At 40.4% G+C, this 17454-nt stretch overlaps 1 protein-coding gene across 2 annotated transcripts in view; it reads right to left on the bottom strand.

Annotated features, from left to right (window-relative positions):
• The window catches only part of SACS (sacsin molecular chaperone), a 62499-nt gene extending 45662 nt beyond the window's left edge, over positions 1-16837 (bottom strand). The window contains exons 1-2 of one of the 2 annotated variants that reach the window (XM_057399629.1): positions 16602-16837; positions 15025-15105 (exon numbers count right to left, since the gene is read on the bottom strand). The gene's annotated coding sequence lies outside the window, so the exon portion shown is untranslated. The remainder of the gene's footprint in view (positions 1-15024; positions 15106-16601) is intronic. The other variant, XM_057399628.1, reaches the window with a different exon arrangement.
• Positions 16838-17454: the final 617 nt, after the last annotated feature.

The following is a 17454-nucleotide window of genomic DNA, read 5'->3' as shown; positions in this document are numbered from 1 at the left end:
TGCCTCAAGGGTCAGTACTGGGACCGGTATTATTTAATATATTCATCAACGATTTAGATGAGGGAATTGAGTGTACTATCAGCAAGTTTGCTGATGACACTAAGCTGGGAGGAGTGGCTGACATGCCAGAAGGCTGTGCTGCCATCCAGCGAGACCTGGACAGCCTGGAGAGTTGGGCAGGGAGTAACTTGATGAAATATAACAAGGGAAAGTGTAGAGTCCTGCATCTGGGCAGGAACAACCCCAGGTTCCAGTATAGGTTGGGAAACGACCTGTTAGAGAGCAGTGTAGGGGAGAGGGACCTGGGGGTCCTAGTGGACGACAGGATGGCCATGAGCCAACACTCTGCCCTTGTGGCTAAGAAGGCCAATGGCATCCTGGGGTGTATTAGAAGGGGGTGGTTAGTAGGTCGAGAGAGGTCCTCCTTCCCCTCTACTCTGCCCTGGTGAGACCCCATCTGGAATATTGTGTCCAGTTCTGGGCCCCTCAGTTCAAGAAGGACAGGGACCTGCTTGAGAGAGTCCAGCGCAGGGCAACAAAGATGATTAAGGGAGTGGAGCATCTCCCTTATGAGGAAAGACTGAGGGAGCTGGGTCTCTATAGTTTGGAGAAGAGGAGACTGAGGGGGGACCTTATAAGCGTCTATAAATATATAAAGGGGGAGTGTCACGAGGATGGAGCCAGGCTCTACTCAGTGGCAAACAATGATAGGACAAGGGGTAATGGGTACAAACTGGAACACAAGAGGTTCCACTTAAACTTGAGAAGAAACTTCTTCTCAGTGAGGGTGACGGAACACTGGAACAGGCTGCCCAGGGAGGTTGTGGAGTCTCCTTCCCTGGAGACATTCAAAACCCGCCTGGACACATTCCTGTGTAACATTATCTCGGTGTTCCTGCTCCGGCAGGGGGATTGGACTAGATGATCTTTTGAGGTCCCTTCCAATCTCTAGCATACTGTGTGTGTGATACATCATGGCACAATCGTCTCGAGCTAATCATAGCTCCTTTCAGTATCACAGCTACAGATAGTCGATATGTAAATGGAATGGGAGAAAACCACTTTTTTGGGTTAGGACATTTCTCTTGCCCTCTACAATGCTTTCTTTATAGACTGTAAATTAAATGATAATCTACAACTTGTATCAACAACCAACATCATTTTGGTTTTGCCAGTAAAGGTTTTACCAGCAAATACAGGGAGATGTGCTTTGTGGCACAAATAGAAAACTTGCATTCTTCTAAACCTGTTAGCATGAGAGAAACATCCCTTTAAAAGGGAAAAAGCAAGGGTATCTGGCAAAACTGAAGGCTGACAAATGAGTGCCAAGAGAGGCAGAACAAGCTGGAAACCCAATATGCCTGAGGTGTACTCGCTGACCTCAAGTAATATGGGTCATCTTAGGACTAATTTGTAATCTCCTGTACACCATTACAAATACAAAACTTCTCAACCATTTCATTAAATTCTGTTTTCTCCTGGATTTATTAGGCAGAAGCACATGACAAGTTTAATTCTCAAAATTATAATCCCACACGACGAAATAGCAGCAGTGGGTCTGAATGATCCTAAATCACCCTCACAAGAACTAGTGCACAGTCCAGAGTGAGCAGCTAAATCTTGAAAAAAAGACCATTCAGGTATCCAGATTTTGAGAAGACAATCACCTCTTAAGCACAAATTGTTCCTGTCAATGCACAAGTATACTAGCTGGGTTCAAAACACATTTCTATCAAAGGTTAAATTAAATTTAAGCCATCACACAACTGCAGGTACCACACAAGTGTACAAAGTCGTTTCTCAAAGAAAGCTGTTCTGCAGAAATTTGAGATGGACCTGACACACTGTAATATAATAATGTGCCAGCAAGCAAGAAATGCTGGAAGCAAACGTGTCCTTAACATGTTCATGGTCTAGGCAGCTTTGGTACAGCAAATTTAATTAAAATGAGTAGTCCAGGCCATCAGCAGATATAAATCAGTGCTATCAGCAAAGTGTATGGCTCTGCATTTATACTGTTATGCATTTCATGAGCTTTCATGCTCTGTTAGATAATATTTTAAGATTACAGGTAAATTAAGAAGATTTAAAAATTCTAACACTTTAATACTATTTATACTATTGTTAGTATTAATACTGTGAACACTATATTATTAATGCTATTAAGATTATAATGAATAAAAAAACTGCGCTCTTGATTTGTATGTAGAGGACAGACTGATAGTAGCTGTACAGAAGTGATTCTTTTTCTAGAGTGTGATGATTTTGAGGCATTGGTAAAACATGTCAAATATATGTACAAGGGCAAAAATATTCAACAGATGAAAAACGAGGCAAATTTTGAGTCACAGGCTTTTTTAGACCAAATGTTGTTTGTGCCTACTCCCTTCCAAGGCCACGCTAGCAATAGAAAAAGTAATTATCACTCTTAGATCCCATCAAGTATCGTAATCACTGACCCGCAACTCCATAATTGCCATAGGTTCCTACAATAGCAGGAAGTTTCACACACAAAGAAGATTCCCAGCTAAGTCTGAGTTGATGACTATATGCCACATGAGGAGTGAAGGGGGCCAAAACAAGCAGAAGACTCTGCCAAGCCAATCATAAATCTGGGAGTGTATTTAACCTCAACTACATGAACCAGGTGTCCAAACAGGTATTTGAGAAAAGCCTGATTTATGAGTTTGTTCAAGGAATTAATTGCAACTGGCTTTCATTTAGGCAATTTTAACACCTACTGAAACCACAAGACTTAGAAGAGAAAAAAAGCTGCGCCAACAAGAGTGTTGTGGAGAGCAGACACATTGCTCATCAAAACACACACCAGAGTCCAGGGCAAGTTCAAAGCAATGTTAAGGTCTGTTATCTGCAGCAAGGTTGCATGGTTCCCTCAAGCTGAGTGAACCCCCTCTCCTCACCACAACGTGGTGATCTGATAGTCACTGAAATTCATTCCTTATGAAAAGTTCTTTATTGTTAGAAGAGAGATGACAGCTTCCAGCAGCAGACAGTGAAGTTAAGCCATAAACTTAAGCAGTGGATGCTGTATGGATACATCTGTAGCACTTACTGCAGGACAGTTCAGAGTTACCTGAGCAAATGGAGTGACTGCTTGCACCAAGACCAAGTGGAGCAGTAAGCCGAGCTAACAGCCCTGTGGTTCTCAAGGCAACGGCAGTCTTCAGCTCAACACTGCACAAATACATCAGCTAAGATGACTACTACCATAAGCCATGGAGTAGAGGAAATTTGTCTCGGGGCCACAAAACCCACAATACTGACTGTCAAGAATAAGACTAAGTTAATTGAAACACACACACACAAAAAAAGTAGGTCCTGTGCTAACCTCATGTTTCTTTCTCAAGGGAGCAAAGGAAATACAATTCCCAACAAGCAAACGTGCTGAACACAAAATTTGCAATACTCAACTTATGGAAAAGGTGACTCAGGAAGTATGACTACACACAACAGTAGGAAAGCTCTAAAAATTGTTTGTAATAATATGACTAATCAACAGTTTGATTCTGTGGTTTTCAAATGATCTTACACTGGGATCATTTGATCTTAAACATCTAGGACTGCATGAAGAATCCTTTCATCAAATTCTGATGCAGTAACCTAATAGATACCAAATGAAAATGTCTCAAAGTGATTTCTCACCACTGCATAGCAGCTGGAGAAAAAGGCTTAAACCTCCCCCCAACAAAATTGAGGGAAGATTCATGTAGTTAAAACCTCACTGCTGTTCTCCAGAAACTCAGAGATTTTAGGACCTCTCCTGTGAAACTGAAAGCAGTGGATGCCACACAAAAGGACAAGCAGAAGAACCATTTGTACTTAAGAGTTAATTCTGAATCATTTAATGGGTTTTCTAATGAAACAGGAAACTAAGGCTGTCTATGAACCATAATACAGAAGCATAAAGAGGTCTGCAGTCACATACAAACAATGGAGCCATTAACCAGAGGAAAAAAAAAATAGCAGGAATATGGTTTATGACTTGACTGCACAATACAATGTCATTTAGATACCCAGCTGAATTGATAAGCTCTACTTTCTCTAAGGAAGGGTACACTAACTCTGAACTGAACACTAACACAGCTATATAATTTCTAGTATCTGAGCTAGTCTGGAGTATCCCCCATAGCAGCACACTGTTCTGTACAGATTTGCCAATACAAGAGTCTCTGAATTATCTAACAGTGGTATGTCAGCCTCATGAGAAACCACATGAAGGTCAGGATTGGAAATGAGCCCTTGTACAGAAAATACTAACATTTCAGAATAACTGTGCCGTCAGTATTTTTTGTTGAGGTCAGACTCTGCAAGTGATACAGGGCTGGAAGGAAAAGTAGTTAGGCAAGTGTTCTGAAAATAAAATTCTCAAGGGGTTGATGAGTACTTTTCAGAGTTCCTTTTCTTTGTTTTTATGAGATTTTTTTTGATTTCTGAAATGAAGTTTTTAGCTCCAAAAATATCTTTCTTGAGCACTCTTCTTCAACAGTAACCTGGAAAACTCACAGCTTGATTTCACACCTTGATTTTTGCTTTGCGGCATTACTAGAGGCTGAAATACAAGGAAAACCAAACATCCTTCATGGTTACCGGAAGGCCCTTTACAGTGCTGTACACAGAAGATCATTTTAACAGATAACTGAACTCAAAGAGTGGACCTGAAATGCACTTTGCAGAAATGCACTTGGGATGAAACAGTAAATGAACCTACTTTAAAGATGAACCGAGAAAGCATGCTTATTCACCATAATGTCAGTTATGCCCTAAATTCTGAATACCTAATCTTGGTATTTGAATTCTTCATCTGTTTTGCCTCCTACCTTGTAAACTACTAACAGACAGTTTAGTCTCAAGTATACTGTATCAGAATGCAATTTGTGTTGTTTCAGATGATCACAAATAATAAAGTATTTGTCTATGTTCAAATGTCTAAAGCAGAAAAAAGTATACTTAAGGAAATTTCTTACCTATAAGTAAAACAAACTCCAAATGGTTATCCTAAGTAATACATATATATGGAAAGTTTTCCTTTCACATGTGTTTAAAAGAATTTTTATTTCACCTTCTGTCATGGTTTAACCCCAACTGGGAACTGAGTACCACACAGCCACTTGCTCACTCCTCTCTCCCTCCCCACCCCTCAGTGGATTTGAGAGAGCCGGAAAAAGGGAAAACCCACGGGTTGAGATAAGAACAGAACTGAAATAAAGTAAAATATTATAATACAAATGGTAGTAAGTCTAATGATAAGAAAGATCACAAAAAAAAAAAAAGAGAAAAGAAGCAAAACTCAAGAAAAATAAACCACAAGTGATGCACAATACAGTTGCTCACCTCCCACTGACTTGTGCCCAGCTTGTCCCCGAGCAGTGATCAGCCCCCTCCAGCCAGCTTTCCTTCTGGTTTATATACTGAGCATGGTGTTCTAAGATATGGAGTATTTCTCTGGCCAGTTTGGTTCAGGTGTCCCGGCTGTGTCCCCTCCCAACTTCTTGTGCCCCTCCAGCCTTCTCACTGGCAGGGAATGAGAAGCTGAATAAGTGCTACTTAGCAACATCTAAACCATCAGTGTGTTATCAACATTACTCTCATACTAATCCAAAATACAGCGCTGTACCAGATACTGGGAAGAAAATTAACTCTATCCCAGCTGAAACCAGAAAACCTTCAAGTGAAGGGCTTAGCCATATTCAAATTTTCCTACCAATCTTACATCAACATTTAAATTAAAAGCAGATGAGTTCAGATCTTTAAAAAGAGTGTCTTTAATCAGTAAAATGAATTGATGTTTGGTTTAGGCATTAACATTCCCTGAACACTGAGTAACCTCAGCTTCCAATGTTATAGCTGATCTCACTACCTTCTCTGGCCCAGTATCTTCCTCTTTGATCACCTTGCAGCACAGATGGCCAGTCAGGATGGATGTTACCCCGCTGTTAGGAGCAGCTGGACTTTCTGTCTTCTAAGGACAGTTCAGGGTTTTTTTCATTATTACTCTTATGATTGCAGTGAAGATTGGAAAGGACTGCTTATCACAGTGATTTGAAAGTCCTGAGAAGCAAAGCTGTTTCAAGTGCTGAATTATTTTTTTCTGTCATTAAAATAATTAATTGCTATATGGAGGTTATCCCCTTTGCTTACAGGTATTTGGATTCAGGCAGGATTGATAGCCACAAAACACTAACCTGTATCAGATATATATAAATGTGATTTATTTGCATTATGAATATGTTTTGCAGTGTATCCTCCTTTAAGGTTTGAGATAGATTGAAATTCTCAGACCTATAATTCAGAAATCTGCATTTGAATGACAAAAACCTAACGATTGAATTTCAAGTCTAGTTACATAATATTCCCAACACTTTTATAGACGAGAAGGTATTAGCAGCATTCAAAGGAGCATTCGAGAAGCCAAGCCTTCTCCCAGTATTTATCCTGTCCAAAATCACTATTGCAAAAATCCTTTTTTTTATGTTAAATTACTGGAAAGCTCATGATAAGATAATTTTGATAACATCATGACCCTGCCAAGTCATTCTGTCCTTCAGGAGGTATGAGGTGTGCAGACAGCCCTGGTTTGAGGTATCTCCAGCTGAGGCAAGTGTGTATTGCTGATATAACTGCATCTGACAAAAATGAGCTCTGATTTATCATGTCAGGGACATTCACATCAGCTTTGGACTGCAGACTATGTGTAGTGTACCACTTCACCAAATGATGCAGATCCTACCCTGCAACAGGTTCCAAACGATTTCTGGACAGAAGTTGAGATATGGCTTTTATACTTAGAAAACCTCATGCACAACCTGTAACAGAGGTAAAGAAGCAGAAGCAAGCAGCATTCCCATTTATTTTTCTCTTTCAATACAGGTACCAAGATTACATGGCTAGTAGAAAAAAATGTGCAGAAATTGAGATTCCATAACTGAGGTAGGAGTTAACTCACTCTAGTTGAAAGAAACCAGATTATTGCTGTTCAAGAACTCTGGGACACAAAATTGCAGGTTTAATAGGAAATATTTTTAATAAATTAAACAGAGGTTAGTACTATATGATGAGGAAAGAAAGTGATTGGGGCAACTACAGATCCTTTTACAGATCAATAGTGTGCAAAGCTTTGGAAAGGACAGACTAATTTAAGACATCAAAGCAAATGCAAAGTAAGTTAAAAAACAACAAAATATGCAGTCAACCTAATATTCTCTATTTTAAAATTATATTCCAGAGAAAAGAAATGGCATAAACCTCATCTCCTGAAGTTTAGAAACACTGACCACAATGAAAACTGTCAGTTAAGCAGGAAAAGATGGAAATTATTACAGTGATGGTAGATAAGAACCAGCTCTATGGCAGATGATAATAAGAACCTAATGAGAGTTCCCCAAAGACATGACATGAAACCATACGGATTGCTAAGGAAATCAACAGCCTGTTCTCTCTCCTCTAAGCAGAGACTAAAAGAAACTGGCCTCCTTAGCCTAGGAGAACAAAAGAAAAAGCCCCCAAAATGGCAGATTATTATTTATAAATCTATTAAATGAATGAACACAGGAAAAGAGGAAGTCCTATTTAACTTATTAGATCCTGAGGGCACAAAAGTATGTAGCTTTAAATTATCCCAGAATAAATTGAGCCTAGAGTGGGGAAAAATGAATTACAAAAGCAGTGAGGTTCTCAGGAGATGCAAGCAGACAAAAGTGTCAGCTTTGGAGACTGATCAGCATCTTCCAATAAAGGCTTTACAGCCTATGACAATAGAGCACTGCTCTCTTCCACACATCTTTTCCAACCCTACAGGGAATTTCAGTGTTGATGTTTGCTTGCACCCAGGCATACCACAAGACTGCCCACTTTAAGATAGAAAAGTAAAATACATGCCTTTTGCCTTGCACCCAGACATACCACAGGACTTTGATTTAGGGCAGGGAGCAAAATATTTTGTAATAGCTGTTTGTTTGGTATAGTGACATAATAGTATCAAATCTAGAGTAAAGGTACTCAATCTGCAACTATTAGGAAGAATCAGGAACCAGCCTGCAAATACGTAACAGCCACCTGAGCAAAGAGAGCAGACCTGTGAGTAGAGAAGACTGGATCAGACTAGTCCTGACCTACGGAAAAGTGTATATAGACTCCAGTGGCACTTGGGGAAGACAGAAGAAGGCCTCCAGTTCCAGCTTTGATCTTTGAAGAGCTCTCAAGTCCAGCCGTTTCATCCTCAGAGACTAAACCATCAAAGACTGTGCCCATCAGGGTCAACCAGCCAATGTCAGATTTATAGTATCTTATACCTAGGGCTTGCCTGGCATGTTTGAGCAGTATTTAATATATAGTACAGTACTTGAGTAAAATCGGCTTGCTCCAAGTGTGGAGACCTGCCTCTCCTTACAGCAGTTCTTAGTCCCCTAACAGAGACCGTTGCAACACCCCAGTATCAACCCCATGATCACAGACCAAGAAACAGAGCCTATAGTACCTGTTAGCAGAACATGGTGCTGCCATAACACTGAAGTAGCTGAAAGATTGTGCAATTTTAGTATTTCATTACCAAACTAGAGTTCTTTAAGATATTTTTGGAAGGCAGAGAGGAGAAAAATGCACCTACAACTTCCTTCCTTACCATTAGCACCAACTGGTCCCCAGTCTAAATAGAATAGACTATTTCAGTTGGAAGGGGCAAAAAATGATCATCTGGTCCAGCTGTCTGACCAATTTGGGGCTGACCAAAAAATAAAGCATGTTATTAAGGGCATTGTCCAAATGCCTCTTGAAGCACTGACAGGCTTGGGTCATTGACCACCTCTCTAGGAAGCCTGTTCCAGTGTTTGACCAACCTCTCAGTAAAGAAATGCTTCCTAATGTCCAGTCTGAACCTCCCCTGGTGCAGCTTTGAACCCTTCTTAGACATCCTTTTACTGGATACCAGGGAGAAGAACTCTGCACCTCCCTCTCCACCTCCCCTCCTCAGGAAGCTGTAGAGAACAATGAGGTTGCCCCTCAGCCTCATTTTCTCCAAACTAAACAAGCCCAAAGTCCTTAGCTGCTCTTCACAGAACAGTCTTTCCTGCAGGGCTGCTTCCCAGCAACTCTTCTCCCAGTTTATACTTGTGCCTGGCATCACTCCTTCCTAGGTGCAGAATCCAGTATTTCAGATACATACCAACTCACATGTGCTCAAGGTCGGAATGAGGCTAGACCTGGGCCACACACCAAGTGTGTACCCTCCTCCCGGATCCCTGTGTTTCATGTGACATCCCTGTAGCCTTGGCAGATTTGTGGGAGTTTTGAGGAAGCAGTAGGGTTTGGTTTAGGTCAAAATGCCTGAAATAATTATGGTTAGGTTGTGTAAAAATGGTACTTTTATAGTGTAAAGTCACTATCACAGACTTGCCTCCATAACTCATGTCAAGGAAAGAGGCAGCTCCATAAACAAGAAGTGGGGAGTATCTTGTAGGCTATCTTCTTTCTCCAGAGCAATTCCACATAGCAGTCAGCCAAATTTTCCTGCCAACTATAGGGAGCTGTTTCAGAAACAGACTCAAAAGTGAAAAAAACTCTGATGAGTGCTGCTCATCTACCTGGAAAAGGGTGTTGTTCAGACCCACAGATACTTCTGAAGCGTTCGTTGCAAGGCCATATTTTATTTTAGGTTACTGATGCTAATAAAAAAATCAATACATTTTCTTTTTCTCTCTTTTCCTTCAAGCCTAGTTTTTTATAAAAGCAGCAGGAAAGGACACTTATGATCACTACATACTTGTACAAGTAAAGTATGGATAGAGTTTGACAGACATGACCAAAAGTATTTCCATCTCTTTGTCATTTGTCAGCCAAAACTGATGACAAATGGTATGGCATTTTCTCCCTATGGCTAGTATGCTTTTAAGCAGGAAATTTATCTGTATGAATTTCTTCTTCATAAGTAAGAGGCTTCATCTCTAAATTGGGACACACTATGCTGAAAATTTTCATCTAGGAATGCCAAATGTTGCAGAAGGAAGGAGATTAACACAGTTATTTGGTTTGATAGAGCATGCCAAGACAGTTGGGAGAAAATCTTTTTAAAGTTGAGAATACTTAACTCATTTGTTGATGCTGCAAACCAGCGTGAAAGCACTGACATGTAGCCTGTTTATTTAGCAGGTGCCATTCACAACAGCAACTGTTGGAAAATATTCTTAGAAGAACTCTGACAGGATTTGGTGTGCCCATGTTTAACGTCTCTTCTTTTTCTTTTATTGTGTCACAATGTACCCAAGTTGGGATATTACTTTCTAAACAGGTATTTCAATGCTCTTATTTCCTGATTAAAATATCTAAAATGGTAGCCTAACACTGAAAGAACGTGACCAAGGGACTGAATATGGACATTTCAGCATATGAAACAGAACTAATGTTATTCACAAACAGCTATATTAAGCAACAGGGGTATCATAAAGCCACATTCATGAGTGTTTGCAGAGTGTTTTGAACTACTTTACTGAACAGCACCTTATTAGCAAAAATTATGATTAATGAGAAGATTATAACAACGACCCTCTCTCTACAAGTACTGCAATAGAAAGAAAGAAATGAGAAGCATATTTCAGATAGGAGTTGCTACATTAATAATTAAGAAATGAAGCTGCACAGAAAGGGTATTTGGAAGATTTTATATTCTAGAGTTTAGGATGACCAAAATATGCATTTTTTCTGTTATTTATAGGGTTTTTTTTTATAAAATTTAGCAGCTTGTTGTTATTCCTTTTAATAGAAGTAGTATTTTATATCTTGATGAGAGAGATGCCAGAGGTTAAGATAAAGGGGCAAACAGGACTCCATGGGATCAATTAATTCAACTGAGTATGAGCAATTTTGTTACTCCATTATGTTCCATAAAGCAGGCTGGTGCATTTTCTATCCAGCTATAACACTGATCCATTAGAGAAAGAGAAGACATGGTCCTTCTCATTTATTATTTATAAGACAGGGCATGCACAGCTTGTCTGACATCATCCTTGTCACAGCTAATGAGAAACTGAAATAAATCAGGTTTTGGCATCACAGAAGAGATGGAAAAGCTCTTTCAGGTCTAGTGATCCATTTTTCTGCAGTAGGGGAGTGCTCTCTAAAATATGCAACTAAGTAATTCATTGTTTATAATTGTATATATCCCAAAGTGATGAGCTTTCTACACCACTACTGTATACCAATACAGTTTAAAAGATGTGTTTAGAATTGACAGAAGTAAGCAAAGAAAACCAGAAAGAACTTTGTCAGCTCTTAAATCTAATTTAATGTGATGAACACCGTCAGGCTGAGACACTGCATGGTACAGGGCTGCTGAGGTAACAGGAGCCTATGCCAAGTGCCAGGGAAGAATCTCCAATGCCAGTCCAATATAAACATGAAGGTAATGAGGTGAAAATTACTTGTTAATGCCTGTCACTCTAAAGTCCAAAAATCAGCCTCCAGTGCACAGCTTGCTCTATCTCTCGTCCACGGACTCTCTAGAGACCCTGACTCAGCATAGGCTTGTGCTGGTCCTATGTAGGCATGAGCTTGGATACACTTCTGAGTACAAAGGATAGAGCTAAGGACCTCAGTAGATTTTTCTTCCCTAGCTCTCTTATTTAGCATCACAGATATGGCCCGGGCCCCCACATCCGCTCTTGGGGAGTAGGAGAAATATGAGATGCTGCTGGGTGATTGAGGCTGGCCATGGACAGTGCTATTACAAGAAATCTCATGAGAGTCCATCAGAAGTGGTAATTCATGTAGGAATACAGCTGGTATGGGAAGGTGGAGGATATGGAGGGAGAAATTTGAGAAGAAAGGGGAAGGTTTATAGGAGGCATTTTATGGGGAAAGTGCAGGCACACAAGCAAAGATTGAGAGCACAGTACTGCAATTCTGCTTCTCTCCCAACAGGTCTCCATACATCTCCTAACATTAGCAATTTTTTCATAGTGCAAATGCTTTTATGGAACAGGAATCAGCAACACCTGGTGCCTGCTTGTAAAGTACATCAGACCACTCTGAAGCTACTATCATGTTCTTCATGATCTCAGCTTACATTAGTTAAAACCTGATGATAATTTTGCTGTTATTGCTGCAGAATTCCAGAGTGTACCAGATATAACTACCAAAGAGACAGCCAGGTAAAATTAGCCTAACCTAAAACAAAGTTCAAACTGTTCCTTTTTCTTCACTGAAGCCTTAACTAAAACTGTTATGGTCTAACCCCAGCCAGCAGCTGAGTACAATGCAACCACTCACTCTCTCCCACACACGGGATAAGAAGAATAATCAGAAAAAAAAAGGTAAAACCCATGGGTTGAGATAAGAACAGTTAATTAAAATTAAATCAAATATTATACTAATACAATAACAGTAATGAAAAGGGAGGGGAAAAAAAAAGAAGAAATAAAACTCTAGAAAGACAAGTAGTGCACACTACAGTTGTTCACCACCTGATGACTGATGATCAGCCGGTCTCCAAGCAGTTATTGGTGCCTCCTGGTCAACTCCCCCCAGTTTATATACATCCTATAGTATGGAATATTTCTTTAGAAGTTCAGGTCAGGAGGCTGTGCTCCCTCCCAGCTTCTTGTGTTCCTCCTCACTGGCAGATCACAGAAAATGAAAAAATCCTTGATTTAGAGTAAGCACCTACTTAGCAACAGCTAAAACATTGGTGTGTAATCAGCATTATCCTTAAACTAAAGCCAAAACACAGCACTAGCAGCTAGGAAGAAAATTAACTCTTATTCCAGCCAGAACTAGGAAAAACTGGTAATTTAAATAGTGACATTTTTAGTTCCTTTTCATGGGAGACCAGATTATTAAAGCTCTGATCTTTACTATTTTCCACCAGCTGTCTTATCTCAAATAGGTGGTGACTGGGATATGCAGCCATTCTCCTGTAAGAAAAAAGAAGCTAAACCTTACTTACTACTGAAAGGAACCTGGCACACATTCGTGCCCTCCTGAGGGGTCACAAGAGGAACTCAAAACACCTGCCCCATTGTGTCCTGAGTGTAAACACCACCCATCAGAAATGCTGCCTTATTTTGGTTTCATAGAATCATAGAATCTTAGACTGGTTTGGGTTGGAAAGGACATTAAAATCACCTAGTTCCAACCCCCTGTCATGGGCAGGGACGCCCCACACTACACCACCAGACCACTGTGGAGAAAATTTCCACAGGTAGTTTTAGGGAAGACAGCTAAGCGTTTTCTTTCTAGCCTGACCTTCACTGCTGCACATTTCTTTTGCACAAAGACACGTAGGTCTCCACAGGCAGCTTGAAACCTTCCTTCCTCTGGTGTACCTCCATCACAACTAATAATATACTTGCTAAAAATGCCAAACAATGACTGTCTTCTACTGAGCTGATCAAAAAGATGAAAAATGCTGATAAACTAGACCACCCCATTTAAAGGTTTAGTTAAAGACTGCTAAAATGTAAACATATCCATTAAATACACACTTGTCCTGGGTTCAGCAGTAGCAGTCATTTTTCCCCTTCTTGGTAGCTGATGCAGTGCTGTGTTTTGACTTTCAGCCTGGGAACAGAGCTGATAACAATGATGGTTTGGTCTGGCCAAGGACTTTGTGAGCCTCATGCTCTGCCAGGGGGGAGGGGAAGCCAGGAGGAAGCAGAGACAGGACACCTGACCCAAACTGACCAAAGAGGTATTCCATACCACAGCACGTCATGCCCAGGATGTAACTGGGAGTTAGCCGGAAGGGCTGAGACTGCAGGGTTGGAGGAGGTATCGGTCGGAGCTTGGTCGGGCTTGGGGGGCGAGTTATCGGTCGGCTGGTGCTGAGGTGTTGTATTCTCTTCCCTTGTTATTTCCTTTATCATTATTATCATTGGTGGTAGCAGTAGTGATTTGTGTTATACCTTAGTTACTAAACTGTTCTTATCTCAACCCGTGGGAGTTGCATTCTTTTCGATTCTCCTGTCCGTCCCTCCGGGAGTAGGGGGAGGGAAAGAAGGGGGGGGAGTGAGTGAACGAGTTACCTGACTGGGTTTAAACCACGACAACACTTAAAAAGAAAAACCTGATAATGATCTACAGAGAAAACCTACTGTACCAAATAATGTGTGACTTGTTTTATTTCTTAGCTGAGGCAGAAATAATTGCTGAATACGTGTGTGTATAAGAAAAAAAAATATTGCTGAATGAACTAGCACTTATTTCTAAAAAGATTAAATCTTCCAAAAGATCAAATACTTCAAAATCCAGCTTGATTTTTTTCAATTCCATGTGTTATTCCAAGGGTTCGTACAAACTGGGCTGCTAGACACTGTTTAAACTCTTCAAGAAAATGCTCTTTTGGATTGTTATTTTTTGGATTATTTTTAGTGTGAAGTGTCCCTGCCCATGGCAGGGGGGTTGGAACTAGATGATCTAAAGGTCCTTTCCAACCCAAACCATTCTATGATTCTATAAATATAAAAACCTGCATTTTTCTATATTTTGACATAAAAATTCATCCAGTATTTCAGAAACTATTCTTGTTGAGAGCAGGATCCAAGCAGCCCCAACCACTGTGAAGTGCAATTACCACTGACTAATTTTAGGTATGTGGTATATCAGTTTTCCTGCAAGTGGCCCTGTGTTTCCATTGACTTTACAGGGACCCTCAGGCAAGCATGGTCCTAGCTTGGGCATCTTAGATCCTCTATAGTATTGTTTTATGAATCTGGGCCTGTTGCCCTGCAGTGTGTAAAAAATAATTTCTGAGAAACAGGAAAACAATTAAGAAAGAGCGACAAGAAATAGAAGGTTTTCAAGTTGGACCCAAAAAACACCAAATTCATCGCAGTGTAATTCTGCTGAACACAATGGAAGTACACAGGAGATGAATTTTTCCCACTGTCTTCACAGGACAGTAAGCAGCCTATAAAACATTTTGATCTAATTAAATTATGTGATGGTCCTGCACATTTTCAGTATGGGAACAGAAATTCTCTATGTGACATTAAGTTTTTGTATTCTTGTAGTACTCACATGACAATGCAAGTGATTACTCACTCAAGTCTTTGGAAATCCTGATTCCAACCAGAGATGCTGCTTGGGAGTGTGACAATCCTGACACAGGAGAGGGAGGGGTAAGAATGAACACTGACAATACCACAGCCTCAGCATTCACATTCACTGCTGGAGCACTCCCTAGGTAATAGTATTTTCTTACAAGCTCATTAAAGGCTAAATTTGGCTTATAAATCAGTTTCTGGTAGTAAGCAATAAGAAGTTGCTGTAATACCTCCAAGAATACAAGGTGTGGGCAACTCCAAAAGCAATGATGGGTTCCTTGGTGTAAGGATAGCTCTGCCTTACATTCCCACTGAGGTAATCAGCGTGATGCGGGCTGAAGTGTGTAGTTATCTGCAGCCATAAGCATTAGGAGCTGCAGTTCTGCCAGGTCCCAGAAGAGATGCACAAAGACTCCTTGCGTCAACTACTCATCCTCCTTAACAGCCAGCACAGGCTGCTCGTCACAGCTGCCCTGCTGTTACGTCCCCTGCCACTGGAGTGAGAGCTGCCAGTGGTTTCTGCAGCAGCTGGGTAGGCACCAAGAAATAGCCGCAAAGGCAGTTAAACACGTGATATATTCTTTGATTTAGAATCACCATGCCTTATGCAGTATTTAGACAGGTGAAAGCAAAATTAATATCTCATAAGAAGGAAAATTCTCACTCCTTAGTGTTTTACTCTGCTGACATGAATAGTTTTAGCTACAATAAAAAAGAAAAATTGCCCGATTACCAAAAAACATTTGCTGAGAAACACAATGCAATAAACTTGCTCTAGCTCAGCTTTTTAACTTGTTATTTAAGCTGCACTAGATCACTAGGGCATATGCAGAATAAAAAGCAGCAAGTCATTTGCCAAAGACAAGACATCAGATTTCCATAAGAGAAAATGTTTACGTTTAAAAACACATACATCTACTGCAGCTAGAAACAACCAAAGATTGGAAAATCTTCATTCCTTTGAGTAAAAAATCATACTTGGCACTCTCTTTGGGAGAGCTATGTTAAGAACCAGTCTCCCAATGGTAACACACAAAGCTATTGGAATTTCATAAGCTTTCTACAACAGCATACATAAGAAAAAAATGAGAAGAAAGCACTTGGCATGAAGCAAGTTTGTGTAAGAAATAATTCTGGGATTTTTTTTTAAATTAGGTCAGCCATTGCTGCGTGAAAAAATGTATTGTGTATCCCAGTGCTTGAAGGCAGTGCTGAAATTCAGAGAGAGGCCTTTGCACAAGGAGGGTGGTACTGCTGCAATACACTAGCACATCTATAGAGCAAAGCCCAGAGAAGCTGTCAGGAAAGGAGAACAAGCTCATGTGCAAAGTCCCATGTTTCAACCTCCCTGCCAGCGCACTGCAGCTCAGGAGTCACCCCAAAATCCAGTAGAGACACAGGCAGTACAGTTATTTGTCTAAATACATTATTAAAAGTGTCACAGTCAATGTTTTCTTCACCAGTGAGTGCTAAAAGCACCAGGATAGCCATAAAATATCTCCCACAAACAACTGCAGTGACCACAGGATCTGCCATTGAGCTCGTACTTACAGCATCTGCTGGGACAAAGCTCGGTGTTTAACTATTTCTTCACAAACTGCTTCCACATGCTTGCTTGCTCATTGTGCCATTTCTTCCATTGGTTGCTTGTGTTTGACAGCATCTGGACCACAAAACGATCCTTCCCCCCCTCTTTTGCAAAATTAGCAGGCTGCGGAGGGATGCGGGACTGCTGCTGCAGCCGATATCTCCCAACAGCCCAATGCAGCAGAGGCTTTAGCTCCCCCTTCCCAGCATGGGTTTTTTCTTTCTTTGTGTGTGGTTTGTTGTGGTTTTTTTTTTTAAAGAGATATGGTCCTGACTAACGTCAGGTTTCAGGAGCCCAGTGCAACCTGACATTTTGCTGCATTATTTCTTCACTTTCTACATTTCTTACAATAGAAATTATATTTCTTACAATATAAGATAATAGATTTTCTACCTTTTTATTTCATGCTTGAACTATCCTGCTGTGTCAAAGAATGCTTATGTTTAAAATGTTCACAACTTGAACAAATCTCTGAAAACTTCTGTCTGTTTAACAGTTTCAGTAAATACCCTTACTGTTCTGTTTCTGGCTCTCTCTTTACCACCAGCATGCTTTACCCGTGCTCTTTAAGACTGCCTTAGATTAATTTTGTCAGTGCTGATGAAGACCCAGAAGTCCGTGTGCTACCAGGAGCATCCCGAGTTTGGCTTCTCTTTTCCAAGTTGGCACAAGTACCTGTTAGCACTTACACATTTTGAAATTTAGCTCCATATTTACTTCACATTCATATTCCTGTTCATGTGATCAAGTTCTGCCTAAAGCAGAACTCAGAAGAATTGGGGAACTCAGATACAAGCTTTAACAGAAACAAAGACT

Source organism: Pezoporus wallicus, unplaced genomic scaffold (assembly GCF_028554395.1).
Source record: "Pezoporus wallicus isolate ANWC-B61680 ecotype Strahan unplaced genomic scaffold, APGP_CSIRO_Pwel_v1 scaffold_6446, whole genome shotgun sequence".
Classification (NCBI taxonomy): Eukaryota; Metazoa; Chordata; class Aves; order Psittaciformes; family Psittacidae; genus Pezoporus; species Pezoporus wallicus.
Note: the sequence above shows the minus strand (reverse complement) of the source record. Positions and strands in the feature narration are given on the sequence as shown.